This window comes from Erinaceus europaeus, chromosome 10, assembly GCF_950295315.1.
Source record: "Erinaceus europaeus chromosome 10, mEriEur2.1, whole genome shotgun sequence".
NCBI classification, from domain to species: Eukaryota; Metazoa; Chordata; class Mammalia; order Eulipotyphla; family Erinaceidae; genus Erinaceus; species Erinaceus europaeus.
In genome coordinates, this window is record NC_080171.1 from 82,719,397 (window position 1) to 82,734,319 (window position 14,923).

General features: G+C 43.9%; 1 long non-coding RNA gene across 1 annotated transcript; it reads left to right on the forward strand.

Moving 5' to 3' along the window:
• The first annotated feature begins 10,738 nt into the window (after positions 1-10,738).
• Positions 10,739-14,422, forward strand: LOC132540760 (uncharacterized). Its single transcript, XR_009551905.1, has 3 exons — positions 10,739-10,857; positions 12,967-13,104; positions 14,110-14,422. It is a non-coding gene; the product is annotated as an uncharacterized LOC132540760 (long non-coding RNA).
• Positions 14,423-14,923: the final 501 nt, after the last annotated feature.

Consider the following 14,923-nt stretch of genomic DNA (forward strand, 5'->3'; position numbering starts at 1 on the left):
CTTCTGTTTGTTTGTCTCACATTGAAGGGGGGGGTCTCCTGGGAACTGTTATTTCTTTATATTCACTTTCTTGCTTTCTCCTACTGGCTTGGAAATCTTGTTTTTATTCAGAGATGGCAGGATCTGAAGAGGTTTCCTGAAGAGAATTGGCCTACAATTGTCTTCCTGAAGCCATCTAGGCCCCGTGCCCTCTACTGGGAACTGTGCTTGAAACCCTGACTGAAACAACAACAACAAAACTTAAAATTTATAACTTCATCTAATAGAGCCTGTAGTAAAAAGACATCTCCAAGGTAAGGGTTGGTCATAGGGGTAAAACATATTTTACCTGAGATGGAGCAAAGGCCTTTCCTAAGGTTCCAGGCCCCAGTGGGACCAAAGTATGAAACCTAAAGACCAATCTTTACTCTTCCTTGGGGAACGGTGAGACATGTTTAGGGGATCTGCCAAAGACCCTACAGAAGTTAAGCTCAGGTCTAGTCATCAGCCCTTATTTCTGGGACTTTGTCAACCTGGGTTCAGGGCTGAAGCTGGGTTTACAGTGCCCCTTGTACTTTTATGATCCCTTGTTATAGTGACTGAACTTTCCTGGTCATTTGCCTGCCTCACTCTTACTTTTGGGTCTTAATACTTGCCACTTCCTCTCCTCAAAGCTCTATACTCTTAGCTTATTCCTTCACTCCATGCAGACACTTTCTAAATGTTCCTTCCTCAGAAGTACCTTCTCTGACCACACTAAATTAGCCTTATGGTTATTTGCCATCATAGTGAAAAATTCACTGACCTTCTTCCTCACAAGAGGTAGGGTTTCTTCCCATTGAATCTACATGGGTTTATGCCTGCTTTGACCAAAGCATCTAGCAGAAGTAACACTACAGGACCTCTGAGACTTGCCAGACCAACTGATCTTTGAACTCTGGTCAGCCATGGAAAATCCATCTGCTCTCAGATTGCCATGTTGTGAGGAAGCCCAAGGAGGTTATGTCACAAATGATCACAAGTCCAGTGACTGAAAAGAACACAATTTCATTCCTACATTTGCAGAGGTCAAGTCCAAAATAAGTTGTACAGAGCTGAAATCAAGGTGCTTTGGGATGCCTTCCTTCTGGAGATTTTGGAATAGAATCCACTTCACAGAATCTCCAGGTCATCAACATTCCTCAGCATATGGAGACTCTCTCCCTCTGAAAACTCAACAGAATAGTGTCTTACGACCTTTGCTTATGACCCCCTTCTCCTACTGTCACCTCTTTTTTTCAAAAAATTTCTCTTTCCTTTCACCCTAATAAAGATACTCAGGATTACTCTAATTACATAGATAACTACACACTTCAAAAGCTTTAATTAAAAAAAATTTTTTTACTACATGAGGTGAAGTAGTCACAAGTTCTGGGGGCTGGGATATGGGCATCTTGGGGGAGGGGTCATGTGAATGAAAGTATTTCCATCCCCCAGTTGTTGAAGTTACTCCTAGTCACCTGACTCTTTTTAGATGAAGTCTCTAAGTTCATAGAGCTAAGGTAAACTCTCCCCTGTGTACTCTTCCTGTATTCCTGACCCACAGATTTCAGAAGCTCTAAAATGGTACCTCCTAACATGCAGTTTTACAATTTTACTCAGCTCTTGATAACTTTAATCAACCTCAACTTCCACATCCTATTCCAGCCATTTAACCTATTTTATTTTGTTTTTCTTCACTGTGCTTATAAATTTATACATTTATGGGTTGTCTTGCTTATTTTGTGACTCTTCCTAATAGAATAGAAGGTTAGGGGAATCAGTGCTTGTTGCTATATCACCAACAGCTGACCATGTCTGCTGACTATGTCTTCAAGGAACACATTCAGATATCCAGGACACCTCAGACTGCCAGCTTCCTTGAGCTTAAAAATAAATCTCTCTTAGACAGGCTGGGAGTATTGATCTACCTGTCAATGCCTATGTTTAGCGAGGAAGCAATTACAGAAGCCAGACCTTCCACCTTCTGCATCCCACAATGACCTTGGGTCCATACTCCCAGAGGGTTAAAGAAGAGAAAAGCTATCAGGGGAGGGGATGGGATACAGAGTTCTGGTGGTGGGAATTGTGTGGAGTTGTACCCCTCTTATTCTATGGTTTAGTCAGTGTTTCCATTTTATAAATTAAAAGTTTAAAAATTGCTTTAAATTGTCTATCTATAAGGTCTGTTTTATAATTTTGGCTCACACTATAGTGTTCTACAATAAATCTTTAATATTATGACATCAAAAAAATAAATAAATCTCTCCTGTCTTGGGCCCAGGATATGGTATAGTGAATATATCACTGGACTCTCAAGCATGAGGCCCTAAGTTGGTGTTGGGTTTTTTTTAGCTTTATTTTATTTTTTAATTTTTATTTATAAAAAAGAAACACTGACAAAACCATAGCTAAGAGGAGTATAACTTCACACAATTCCCACCACCAAAACTCTGTATCCCATCCCCTCCCCTGATAGCTTTCCTATTCTTTATCCCTCTGGGAGTATGGACCCAGGGTCATTATGCAGAAGGTGGAAGGTCTGGGTTCTGTAATTGCTTCTCCACTGAACTGAACATAGGCATTGGCAGGTCGATCCATATTCCCAGCCTGCCTCTCTCTTTCCCTAGTGGGCAGGGTTCTGGAGAAGTGGGGCTCCAGGGCACGTTGGTGGGGTAGTCTGCCCAGGGAGATCCAGTTAGCATCATGGTAGCATCTGGAATCTGGTGTTTGATAAAAGAGTTGACATAAAGCCAAATAAATTGTTGACTAATCATGAACCTAAAGGCAAGAATAATGCAGATGAAGATTTGGGATCTCCATTTTGAAGATAGCTAGTAGGCCTATTTTAGTTATATTCCACAGGGCCCATGACTATACTAGTTTTTTTTCCTGAGCCTGACATCTGATATGCAGGTGGATCCACATTATTGTCTGGGGAGATGATGTCATGACTGGGAAAAGGGCTAGAAAGTTGGATTAGGGAAGACAGTAGCTTTTAAACATGGGAAAGGTGTTTAAATATTGACTGCAGACTCCATTGATTTGATCTGGGGCCTGTATTCAGCTTAGGAGTCTGTGTAACCTCTGCATCCCTGTAGATCTGAGCTCACATTCTGTGGTCATGAGTAGGAACGTTCCAAGCTGCCCCAGTTTCAGGAAGGTCGATGTCTAGCCTTGTGAGGGTCCTCCAGACTGCTCTCCACAGGGGTTGGATCAATTTACATTCCCGCCTGCAGTGCAGAAGTGTTCCTTAGTTCCCACCACCTCTTTTATTGCTGCTGTCATTTTTTTATGTATGCCATTCTCACAAGGGTGAGGTGGTATCTCAATGTTGTCTTTATTTGCATTTATCTGACAATCAGCGGCCTGGAACAATTTTTCATCTGTTTGTTAGCCTTTTGGATCTATTCTGTAGTGAATATTCTGTTCATATCCTCTGCCAATTTTTGGATGGGGTCATTTGCTTTTTCTTTTTTTTAGGTTTAGCGAGCTTTTTATATATATTATTTATTAGTCTCTTGTCTGACGAATGGCATGGGAAGATCTTCTCCCATTCTGTGAAGGAGGCCCAAAGTTTAACTCCTGATATCCCATGTGCCAGAGGCTCTAGTCCCTGCTCCCCTTCCTATTAACAAATAATACTTAAAAAACAAAAGAATCATCCATGGGGCCCAGGCAGTGGTGTACCCAGTAACCAGTAAAGCACATGTATTACTATGCATTAGGACCCAGGTTCAAAATCCCAGTCTCCACCTACAAAGGGAGAAGGAGGAGGAATCTTCAGTGGTGGCTAAGTAGTTCTACAGTTGTCTCTCTTTTCTCTCCCCCTCTATTTCCCTTTGTCTCTATTAGAAAGGAAAAGAAAAGAAAAGAAAAGAAAAGAAAAGAAAAGAAAAGAAAAGAAAAGAAAAGAAAAGAAAGGCTGCTGGAAGCAGTAGGCTTATTGTACAGACACAAATCCCTAGTGATAATCCTGAAGAAAAAAGAAAGAAAGAGAAAAAGAAAGCACTTCCAGCATTTTATGTGCCACCGCCCCCCCCCACCTTACCTGATAAATAAATGAACACAAGTGGGGTTAAAGCAAACAAAAAACATTGTTCAGGTCTGTCTTTATAATCATTGGGTCCCTAAAACTTCAGCTGGGTTCCCACACAGAAAAGGGGCTCAGTACATGTTGAACAAGTCACAAAGCCAGAGGGGGCCTTAGTAGGCACCTCTGAGTCCAACTTTCTGGGAATTACAGACTTAAATGTCCACAGGGACCAGCCAGGAACAGATGTGCCAACTGGGCCATCAGAATTACAAGGCATTTAGACTTAGAAGTGTGTCCGGGAGTCGGGTGGTAGCGCGGCCGGTTAAGTGCAGGTGGCGCAAAGCTCAAGGACCGGCGTGAGGATCCTGGTTCAAGCCCTCTGCTCCCCACCTGCAGGGGAGTGGATTCGATTCACAAGCAGTGAAGCAGGTCTGCAGGTGTCTGTCTTCTCTCCATCTCTGTCTTCCCCTCCTCTCTCCATTTCTCTCTGTCCTATCCAACAATGATGGCATCAATAACAACAATAATAACTACAACAATAAAAACAACAAGGGCAACAAAAAGGGAAAATAAATAAATATTTTTAAAACATTTAAAAAAAAGAAGTGTGTCCAAGCAGAAATCATATGCTCTACCCACCTTGGCATTCTCTTTGAAAGGTGAACACTCTTTGGATAATGGATCAGAACACATATCGTCTTGTTTACCATTCTCCCCTTCATGTGACCTTATTCACTCTTCATCTTCCCCTGTATTCCAGAAAACTGACCTCTAGGGGCCAGGTGGTTGTGTATCTGGTACAGAGCACAAATTACTATGTGCACAGACCTGGGTGCAAGACCCCAGTTCCCACCTGCATGGGGGGAAGCCTCACAAGTGGTAGAGCTGTTCTGCAGGTGTCTTTCTTTATCTCTCCCTCTCTACCCTCCCTTCCATTTCAATTTCTTTCTGTGGCTATCAAAAATAAAAGAAAGGGGGAGTCAGGTGGTAGCACAGCGGGTTAAGCGCAGGTGGCACAAAGCACAAGGACTGGCGTAAGGATCCTGGTTTGAGCCCCCGGCTCCCCACCTGTAGGGGGGTGGCTTCACAAGCGGTAAAGCAGGTCTGCAGGTGTCTATCTTTCTCTCTCCCTCTCTGTCTTCCCCTCCTCTCTCCATTTCTTTCTCTGTCCTACCCAACAATGACGACATCAATAACAACAACAATAATAACTGCAACAACAATAAAAAAACAAGGGCAACAAAAGGGAATAAATAAATATTAAGAAAAGAAAGAAAAAAATGAACTATAAATGGCCACCAGGATTGGTAGATTCATTATGCAGGCATCAATCGCCAGTGATATCACTGCTGGCAATACAACAACAATAAAATAAAATAAAATAAAATAAAATAAAATAAAATAAAATAAAATAAAGGAAAAGCTGTTCTCTATGGAAAAGACAGCCTTACTCCTTGGTTCTTTTGGCCCCTAAGCTCCTACAGGTGTGTGTGTGTGTGTGTGTGTGTGTGTGTGTGTGTGTGTGTGTGTGTGTGTGTGTGTAGGAAGAGGAGGAGAGGCAGGTATTTTGCTGGTTCTCTGCCTTGCCCTTTTTTGTTCCTATGGCTGTGACTACTTCCCCAATGCTCCAACACTTGCCTGGTCCTTATAGCTCATTCCCTCTCCACCCTCTCCAAACTGCTTCACCTGCCCTGGCTGAGTTCCCCCAGCTCTGCCTGCTCCTCTATGGATGTCTAGTTGTTCGTATTTCCACTAAGAGGTTCCTTTCTGTTATCCTTTCATTCATGATAGTATTATTATTTCTTTCTACTGGCTCTTGCTGTCTTGAGCATTCAGTGCTTTTGCTTTTGACCTCTGCAGTATATGCTGACTTCAGCCAAGCTCCCAGATGTGACATCTGGAGACTTCATTTGGCCCTGGCTTCTGATCTACTGGCATAACTGGGGCAGAAGCAGTCTCTGAAGCTTTTGCCAAGAGGTTATTGATTCTTGTTTGGTTTAATGCTTCATTTTGTTATTGGAACCCCACTTTGTTCCTTTCTGGGAAGTTCACTTGGGTCAAATAGACTATCTTACAGTGTACACACCTTTCTCAGAGGGTGGCTCCCCTACTCAAGCACCCCTGCTTCTAATCAGATGCTCTTGGAACTTCATCTGGACCTAGAGGCCATCTATAGCCACCCCTAACATCCACCCACAAATGCATCTGCTGATTTTGTTCTTGGCCACAAGAGATCAAGTGGAGAATGAGACATCTCCTGTCTCAAGATGGACTGAAGTATTTTTGTGTGAGGGGTAGGGTGGGAGGTGGGGAGATAGTATCATTGTTCTGCAGAAGACATTCATATCTGAGTCTCTGAGATCCCATGTTCAAACCTTAGCAACATCATGAACCAGAGTTGAGCAGTAGTGCTCTGGTGTCCGGTGTCCTTCTCCCTCTCTCTCTCTCTCTCTCTCTCTCTCTCTCTCTCTCTCTCACACACACACACACACAAATAAATAAAATGTTTAAAACAAAATAAAAGCAAATAAAAAAACCAAAAATTTTTGTGACAGTAACTGACTCACATTGCCACCAACAGACAGAAACAATGAGACAACCTTTTCATGCACTTGATTTTGAGGGAGGGTGATCATTGTATCTCCATATCCCATTTTCTTCACACACACCTCAAGGTCCAGGACAAGGCTGCCAGGATCCACCATGGCTCAGCTTAAGTGTGTGGGCATAGCCCTGGCTCTGGAAACTTTTCTGAATACCCTAGAGTCTTGGCCCCTCTAGGGCTATTTTTCTTCTTTTGAAAATGTGGCATTAGATTAAATGGTGTTGGGGAGTACAAAAGTCTGACATAGTCTGCATCTGAGCCTTGTTTTTGATAAACTTTACACTGGGGTATGTTTCCATTGTGCCTGATAGTCTAACACTTGCCTCCCCACTGGATCATGGACTATGCTGAGGTAAAGGCTTTTGTTTCTGCTGGGTTTAGTGCAACTCCTAACAATAGTAGGCACTCAGTAAATGGTTATGTGAGTGACTGCTTGCTTGAGTTTTAAAAGCCCTCTTCAGCCTGTCTCTACCCCACAGATCACCTGGGGACTCCTTGCTCGTCCTCAGTCCAAAATGAGATACTGAAAAGCTTTCTTGAAAAAACTGAAAAATAAAATAAAAAGTATTCTTTTTTTTTCCTTGTGGCCCTCCTGAGTGCCAAGCCTCCTTAAATGCCCTGGGAATATTCCTCAGAAGCTTCCCTGATGGAACAGCCCTGGACTCTGTGTGGAGCTGCACTGGGTTGTCTTTTTCCTTGCAGCTTCCTAATATTAACCTGGCACTAGGTGCCAGCCCCCACGCAGTCATGGGAGGCCCTGGATGGAGCCAGCAAAATAGAAAAATAAGCCCAACACTGGCAGTTTTGTCCAGCCTTCACAGAGGGGTGTGGAATAGGCCCATGAAAGGGGCTTTGAGGGTCATAGCATGAGGGCTTTGGAAGGGAGAGCCTGTGTCCCCACTACCAGCTGGGTACCTATGCCCAGGCTCATGGATAAGTGGCAAATACATGTGGTCTGGGGCAGTGTCACAGCTGACTGTGAGGAGTGGAAACCATAGTGTCCTGCTGATCTTGAATGTGTATGAACTTGAGTATTTCCAGGCCATGCTGCCCATCTGTTTAAAATGGGATTAGAGGGGCCAGTGATTGTCTACCCAATAAAGTACGCATATTACTCATATGCAAGAACCCAGGTTCAAGTCCCCAGTTTCCACTTGCTGGGGAAGATGCTTTATGAACTGTGAAGCAGTGCTGCAGCGCACTCTCTCTCCCTCTCTCTCTCTCTCTCTCTCTCTCTTCTTATCTCTCCATTTGCCCCATCTTGATTTTATTATGTTGTATTAAATAATAGAGGGGAGAAAAATAAAGGAAGAAGGAAAAATGGGGTTAAATGGCCCCTGGGACCTGTGGATTCATGGTACAGACACTGAGACCCAGTGATAACTCTGGAATAATCTTTTAAAATGGAGTCATAAGACCCATACCTAGAAATTGATCCTGTAATCTGAGCATTCAGCATGGTGCCTGGGGAAGAGAAAGAACTGAACAAAGAATATTAGTGGCAGTTACTGTCATTTCTGATTTCAGGAGACCTATTTGACTAGACTGACCTATTACCTTGCCCCAGAGAAGTCTTGGGTGAGCCCTTGGTGTTGCCTCTGTCTTCTCGTCTGGGCAATAGGAAGCAGCCCTTCCTGTCTGCCCAGAGGATGAAAGGAGACTTCTCTATCTGCAGAAAGCCTGCTGGAGGTCCAGACATTTAAGAAGAGGCAGGAACTGCCCATAGGCCTGCCACCGGCTTTCTCTGATGGCCTCCTATGGTGCCACTCACTGTCTCCTCCCGCACTGGCAAGAGGTATTACTCCCAGAGACTCATGCATGGGGCCAGGGTAGAGGAGGAGCTGTCTCGATCTCCTAATGGGAACTGCTACTGTCAACTCTCCTCTTCTTACCTATGGGACTCTGTGAGAGAGGAACCCTGGGTCTGTGTTCATTATGGGTTGATTAATTTTTACTTACTTTTTAATATAATTAGTGAGAGTGAAAGACACCATAGACAGAAAGTTTCTTCAGTGTTATAAATGGGGTTAGAACCTGGGTTGCTCACATGGCAAAGTCATACACTACCTGAGTTATTTCCCCTGACCTTTGCCATTTTATTATACTTGCTATATTCTTAGACAAGGTTAGTGCTTTCTTGCTGATATTTCAGATCTACCCATCCATGCATCCATGCACCTATCTGTCCACCCATTATTCAACAAACTTGTATTGAGTGTCATCTCTACTCCAGGCTCTGACCTTGTCAATAAAAATGTCAATAAATTACAAGAGTTTTATCCTCCTTGGAGACAGGTCAATTACTGTGGCTGGTAATTTTTTTCACATCAAGAAAGTATATAACAGATGGTTTCTAGATTTCAGTGCTAGGGAATATTGGGAAAGGGGTTCTAGAAGTGTTAGGGAAACACTGGGGTGGGGGAGAGATGGGATCTGGGCTATAGAGAATTTCATTTTGAACCATTTGAGTTTCAGGTATACAGGGCAGATGGTGATGATCCAGAGGAGGGTAGACAGATGTACATGAAGCTCCTGGGACTCCTGAAAAATGACTGTGCTAAGCACAGACATGAACAAAAGAATCTGCTTGGCGCCAGTGAAATATATCACTTTGTTTTGCAATGTGTGCAGCCTAGGTTCTAGTCTGGCCCCCCAGCTCACTGAAGAAAACTTTGGTGTTACATTATCTATCTATAATCTATCTATCTATCTATCTATCTATCTATCTATCTATCTATCTATCTATCTATCATCTATCTGTGAGACAAAGAAGGGAGGCCAGGTAATGGTTGAGTGCACATAGTGCAAAGCACACATAGTAATAAGAGCAAGGATCCACTCAAGGATCCAAGTTCAAGCCCCCACTCCCTACCTGCAGGAGTGACGTTTTAAAGTAGTGAAGCAGGTCTTCAGGTGTCTCTCTCCCTCTCTACCTCTCCCTTCCCTTTCAATTTCTCTCTGTCCTATCAAATAAAGTGGAAAGAAAAACATAAAGAAAAAACAGCTACCAGGAGTGTCAATTCATAATGCCAGTACCAAGCCCCAGCAACTAGAGATGAAAGAAGGAAAGAAAGAAACGTAAGAAGAAAGGAAGGAAGGAAGTTAGAAAAGTAAGAAAGGAAAGAAGGAAAGAAGGAAGGGAAAAAGAGAAAAAGAGAAAAACTCTTCGCTCTCACCCCCTGCTGTGGTGGTGATGATGATCTCAGTGATAATAATAGCAGTGATGGTGGTTACAATGTTGGAGATGATGGTAATGAAGATGGTCACTGTGATGACCATGGTGGTAAAAGGATGTCATTAGATATCAAGAGGTTATTCAGTGCCAGGCAGGCCCTAGTTCATGCCATTCATATACTACCTGTCATGTAATCATGAAAAAAAGACTGATGTGGAAGTCTAATCATCATTATTTTCAGAAAGAATTGAGCTGAGTGGTGAGTAGCCATGTTTCATAGAAGCAAAACCTGAAGGGAGCAAGAGGAGAGCAGGGTGGGCCAGGGAAGCGGGAGAAGTGAAGATGAAATGGGCTCAGCAGTGAGGATGAAGAGCAGACACAGGCAGACTTTGTCAGGTCTTGAAAGCCAAGGGCAACACCCAAGAGAGACCATATTTGTGCCACTTTCTCCAATCCTTAATCCCTGGGGGACAGTTCAGAAGTCTCCAGGAGCCTCTGGGCCATGGAATGCTGCCCACTGCAGACAGAGAAGTGGTCAGTGGCCCTGAGGGGCTCCTCTATGCATAATCCCTACTAAGAATGAATGCTCCCTTGTGCAAAGTTCTTGTCAGTCCTGAAGTAGGTCACAGAGTTGAAGGATCTCAGGAATCTTAGCCTTAGAAACGTGGCACCATAGAAACTGAAATTTAGTGCCAGGTAAGAGTCCAGAATTTTAGAACCTCAGAACCTTGGCATCCAAAGGCATTAAAAGTCTAGTGTTCAGGGCATAAAATTTTATGGCTCCAGTGATCTAGGAACCACAGGATTGCAGAACCATGCACTTGGATGACCTTTTGAGGTCCTCACACTTTAAGATTCCCTGTTGTAGCTTCCCTTCTAGAAATTTCTGCATTCTTCAAACAGACAAAGAGATTACAGCAAATGTCAGGACACAGGAGGTTTCTGAGCAGGATAATGTTCAGAGTTTGGGCCTGGGATTCCTGACTGCCAAGGTCTTCAGAGGTGATCAAGGCTCTGATGTTAGCTGTTCTTGATGAAGCTCTGGTAAATTCTTTGATCTCCAAGAGTCTACTTTGCCCAGATTACTTCAGGGGGCAGAGTACTCTTAGGGTGTCATTTCCACAGGTCCTGATGAGCAAATCAACTCTAGATGGTAGCATCAGGTCTCTTCATGACCCACCCCTGGGACCCTGTCCCCACTCCCAAGTGACATCTTTGGGTCCTCCCCACCTTTGAGCTGACCACTCAACTCCCAGCAGAAAGCCAGCTAACTGGGAAGGGCGGTCGGTTCCAGCAGCTCTGAAGCTTGCTGTGGTGTACAGTGTGGGCCCACCTAAATTCCCACCACCTCCTGGGGACCAGCAACAGAGTCAGCAGTCTGTAATTTGTGGGGGGAGGGGTGATGGGACACCCAGCTCAGCTTTGACCACCAGGTCCTCAGGGGCAGGGAGTGGTCCAAGGACTCAGGGAATCAAAGCCATCCTCTCAGCTCTTGTGTTGACCATGGAGATAAAAATATTTATGGACAATTTTCCTCACTCTGGGGACAGCTGGGCACAGAGCAGGGCTGTTTTTTTCCTTGGCTATGACTGACTTCGCAGGATAGGGGGAGCGGGGACAAAAACACAGGTTGTTTACGAGGTCTGCAGCAGCCCCAGAGCTACGCAGCCGCCTACAGTTTTCCCTTTTTCAACAAGGACGCCAGTTTCTGGACTATTGCCCAGAGGAACAAGGGTGGGTTTCTGTCCTCTGTTAGCTTAGTCCTCGGTGGGGTGGAAGGATTTTTTTTTTTCGCCGAGAGATGGGGCGAGAGTGTTATGGTGAATAACATGTTTCCCATAATTTTGCGTTTTTGAAAACACAAGGAAATTTGCGTATGTGGCTGAAACAGCCTGGGCAGAGAGCCTTCATTTCCCCCACTGTGTCAGGCTTCTCGAACTCAATAAACACTTGTTGACTGAATGAATGGGTCATAGAAATGGCAAGCCAGAGCTGGAAGGAAGGCCCCATGGAGATCCTCTGAGCCAAAGGGCTCAGGTTTCATGCAGGGAAACTGAGACCCCCAACTAGGGTGAGGGGTGAAGACAACATGAAATTATAGATGTCCTGACTTAGAATGATAATAAGAATAATAACAACGATGGTGATAATAACAGTAATTATAACTATTTAAATCTTTCCAGTTTACCAGAAGTTTCTCCACTGGCTAGATTCTTCTTTAGACTGTGAAGGAGGGGAAAAAGGTGAATACTTGCTGTATTATGAACTGGGAGAGAGAAACTCAAAGATGCCACTTGTATAAAAAAGGGTGAGGTGGGGTTCTGCAAAAAGTGGGACTATGTTTTTTACTACTCAGCAGATGTGGTGTGAAATGCCCTCCTCCTCCCTCACCAATTTAGAAAGGAGGAATCTGTCTTAGTTGAGAGTCAATCCCAATTCTACCACATATAAGCTGTTCAAACTGCTCACTTTGGCCTCAGTTTCCCCACTGCAATGTAGGGCTTAAATTCTCCATTTCCTGACCTCATGAACTAGTAGGAGAATGGCCTTGGCCTTGACTGTTACTGTCTTTGAAAATGGCAGGGCAAGAGGGAGGTCAGTCCCTGTACTAGAGTGATAATGTGTCAGTGAATCTCTCCATTGAGTCAAGGGAGATAGCATTTTGATTCCAGCTCTGGAGATAAAAATAGCTTTGAGGGGGGGGGGAAGCTTCTATCTGGTCAGGGTAAAAATAGCCCTCCCAAATAGATGGCTTCTTTTCTCCACTTTGGTATTCACCCACAGTCTTCTGATCTCTTATTTAGTTTCCCAGGTCATCTTACCATCCCAGGCAAACAATTCTCCTTGTTCTGGGGCCAGGTGGTGGCAAATATAGTCCAGGCTCTGGGAGCAGAGGCTTTGGAAGTGAGGAGTATGGGTCTGATCCCAGTTCTGTTTACAACTCACTGTGTGGCAAATGATGCTGACTCCCCAACTTGTCCTCAGAACAGTGCTGTCCAGAAAAATTTCTCTGAGGATAGAAATGCTCTGTATCCACATTATCCAATACAGTGTCCACTAACTACGTGTGGTGATTGAACACTTGAAATGAGGCCAACATGACAGAGGCACAGTTAATTTTTTTGTCATTGTCACTGGGGCTTCGCCATTCAGGACTGACTTCACATGGAGAAACGACAAGACAGAGGAGATGCTCCACAGGACTGGGACTTCATTGTTCTAGTACTTCAATAGGGTGTACCAGTGACTAGAACCCGGGCTGTGCTCATGGCAAAGCAAGGACCCTTCCAGGTGAGTTATCTTACTGACCCCTAACTTTTTTTTTAAAGAAGTTCAATTTAAATAGCCACATGTAGCTGGTGGTTGCCACACTGGATGAAACAGATGTTCCACCTTCCCCTAGACTTGGACTGAGAGGCACGGATAACATGCATGTAAAACTTAACACATGGAAGATGCTAGTCATTTCTTTACTTCCTGCCCCTCAGACAACATTGAAATGACCACTAAGAATGTCTTGCTGCTGAAGATCCCCCCATATGGAAGCATGCAGCTCTCCTTTGGAAACAAATGGAGGGGAGAGGGTGTGGTGGGTGGAAAGGGGCTATGGGGGCTCCTGTGCTGGGTAAACTGGAAGAGTAGGAATAATGTCTGAAACCAGTTATGGGGTCAAGTCAAGAAAAAGATAAGAATGGCTATACTGGCCTTTTCTTAGCCCTGTCTGTCACAGGCACCAGTGTTCAGAAGGGATCTGTCTTAGACATTTCCTCTCTTTGTGTGATTGTAGTTCAGATCATGGACTCTAAAATCAGATGGTTCTGGTTCAGAATCTTAGCTTCATCAGTTACCTTGGGCAAGTTGTCAGCCTCCCTGGTTCCTGCCTATATAATGGGTAGAAGAATACCTATCTCTGAGGGTTCTGTGATGCAAATTTATTTGCAGTGAGCCTAGCATATACCAATGCTTTAAAAATGGAAGCCTACAGTCAACAATATTTCTACACCTTTCCCATATTAGGGAGCTACTCTCTTCCCTGATCCAGCTTTCTGGTCCTTTTCCCAGCCAAGACATCATCACCCCAGACAATAACTTGGATCCACCTGCATATGAGATGTCAGGCTCAGGGGAAAAAAAACACTAGTATAGTCACGGGCTCTTTGGAATATAACTAAAATAGGCCTACTAACTATCTACAAATCAGAGACCGCCCCCAACTCTTCATATGAACTATTCCAGCCTTTAGGTTCATGATTAGTCAACAATTTGTTTGGCTCTATATGTTAACTCTTTTTTCAGCCACCAGGTTCCAGATGCTAACATGATGTCAGCTGGACTTCCCTGTGCAGACGACCCCACCAATGTGTCCTGGAGCCCCACTTCCCCAGAACCCTGCCCCACTAGGGAAAGAGTAAGAGAGGCTGGGGTCCATATGGATCAACCTGCCAACACACATGTTCAATGGGGAAGCAACTGAAGCCAAACCTTCCACCTTTGCACCCCATAATGACCGTTGGTCCATACTCCCAGAGGGATAAAGAATATAAAAGCTATCAGGGGAGGGTATGGAATATGGAGTTCTGGTGGTGGGAACTGTGTGGAATTGTACCCCCCTTATCCTATGTTTTTTGCCAGTTTTCTTTTTATAAATAAAAATGTTTTAAAAATGTAAGTCATGACCAACTTTACTGAAACAAAAATTTTAACTCCTATGCTGAACCCCAACTGGAGTTTAATAAGATATACAAGAAACTAAATACAGGATATCTCCAAAAGACCTCTTTTTCCTTTTATTTTCTTATCTTTTCTTTTTCAACAAATTTTTAAACCCAGAGCACTGCTCAGCTCTGGTTTATGGAGATGCAGGGATTGAGCCTATGATTTCTGGGACATTATCATGCAACTATTGAGTTACAGAAGGTACTGTCTCCTTGAAAGCATTATCTCTCTCTCTCTCTCTCTCTCTCTCTCTCTCCCTTCCTTTCTTTCTTTCTTCCTCTCTTTCTTTCTCTTTTTTTATCTTCCTCAGGTGGAACCACAGCCAGTGACAAGTCCTGGTGTCCTTAGATGACAGATGACCCATCAAATTGTAGAACTGGAAGTCATCCTAAGC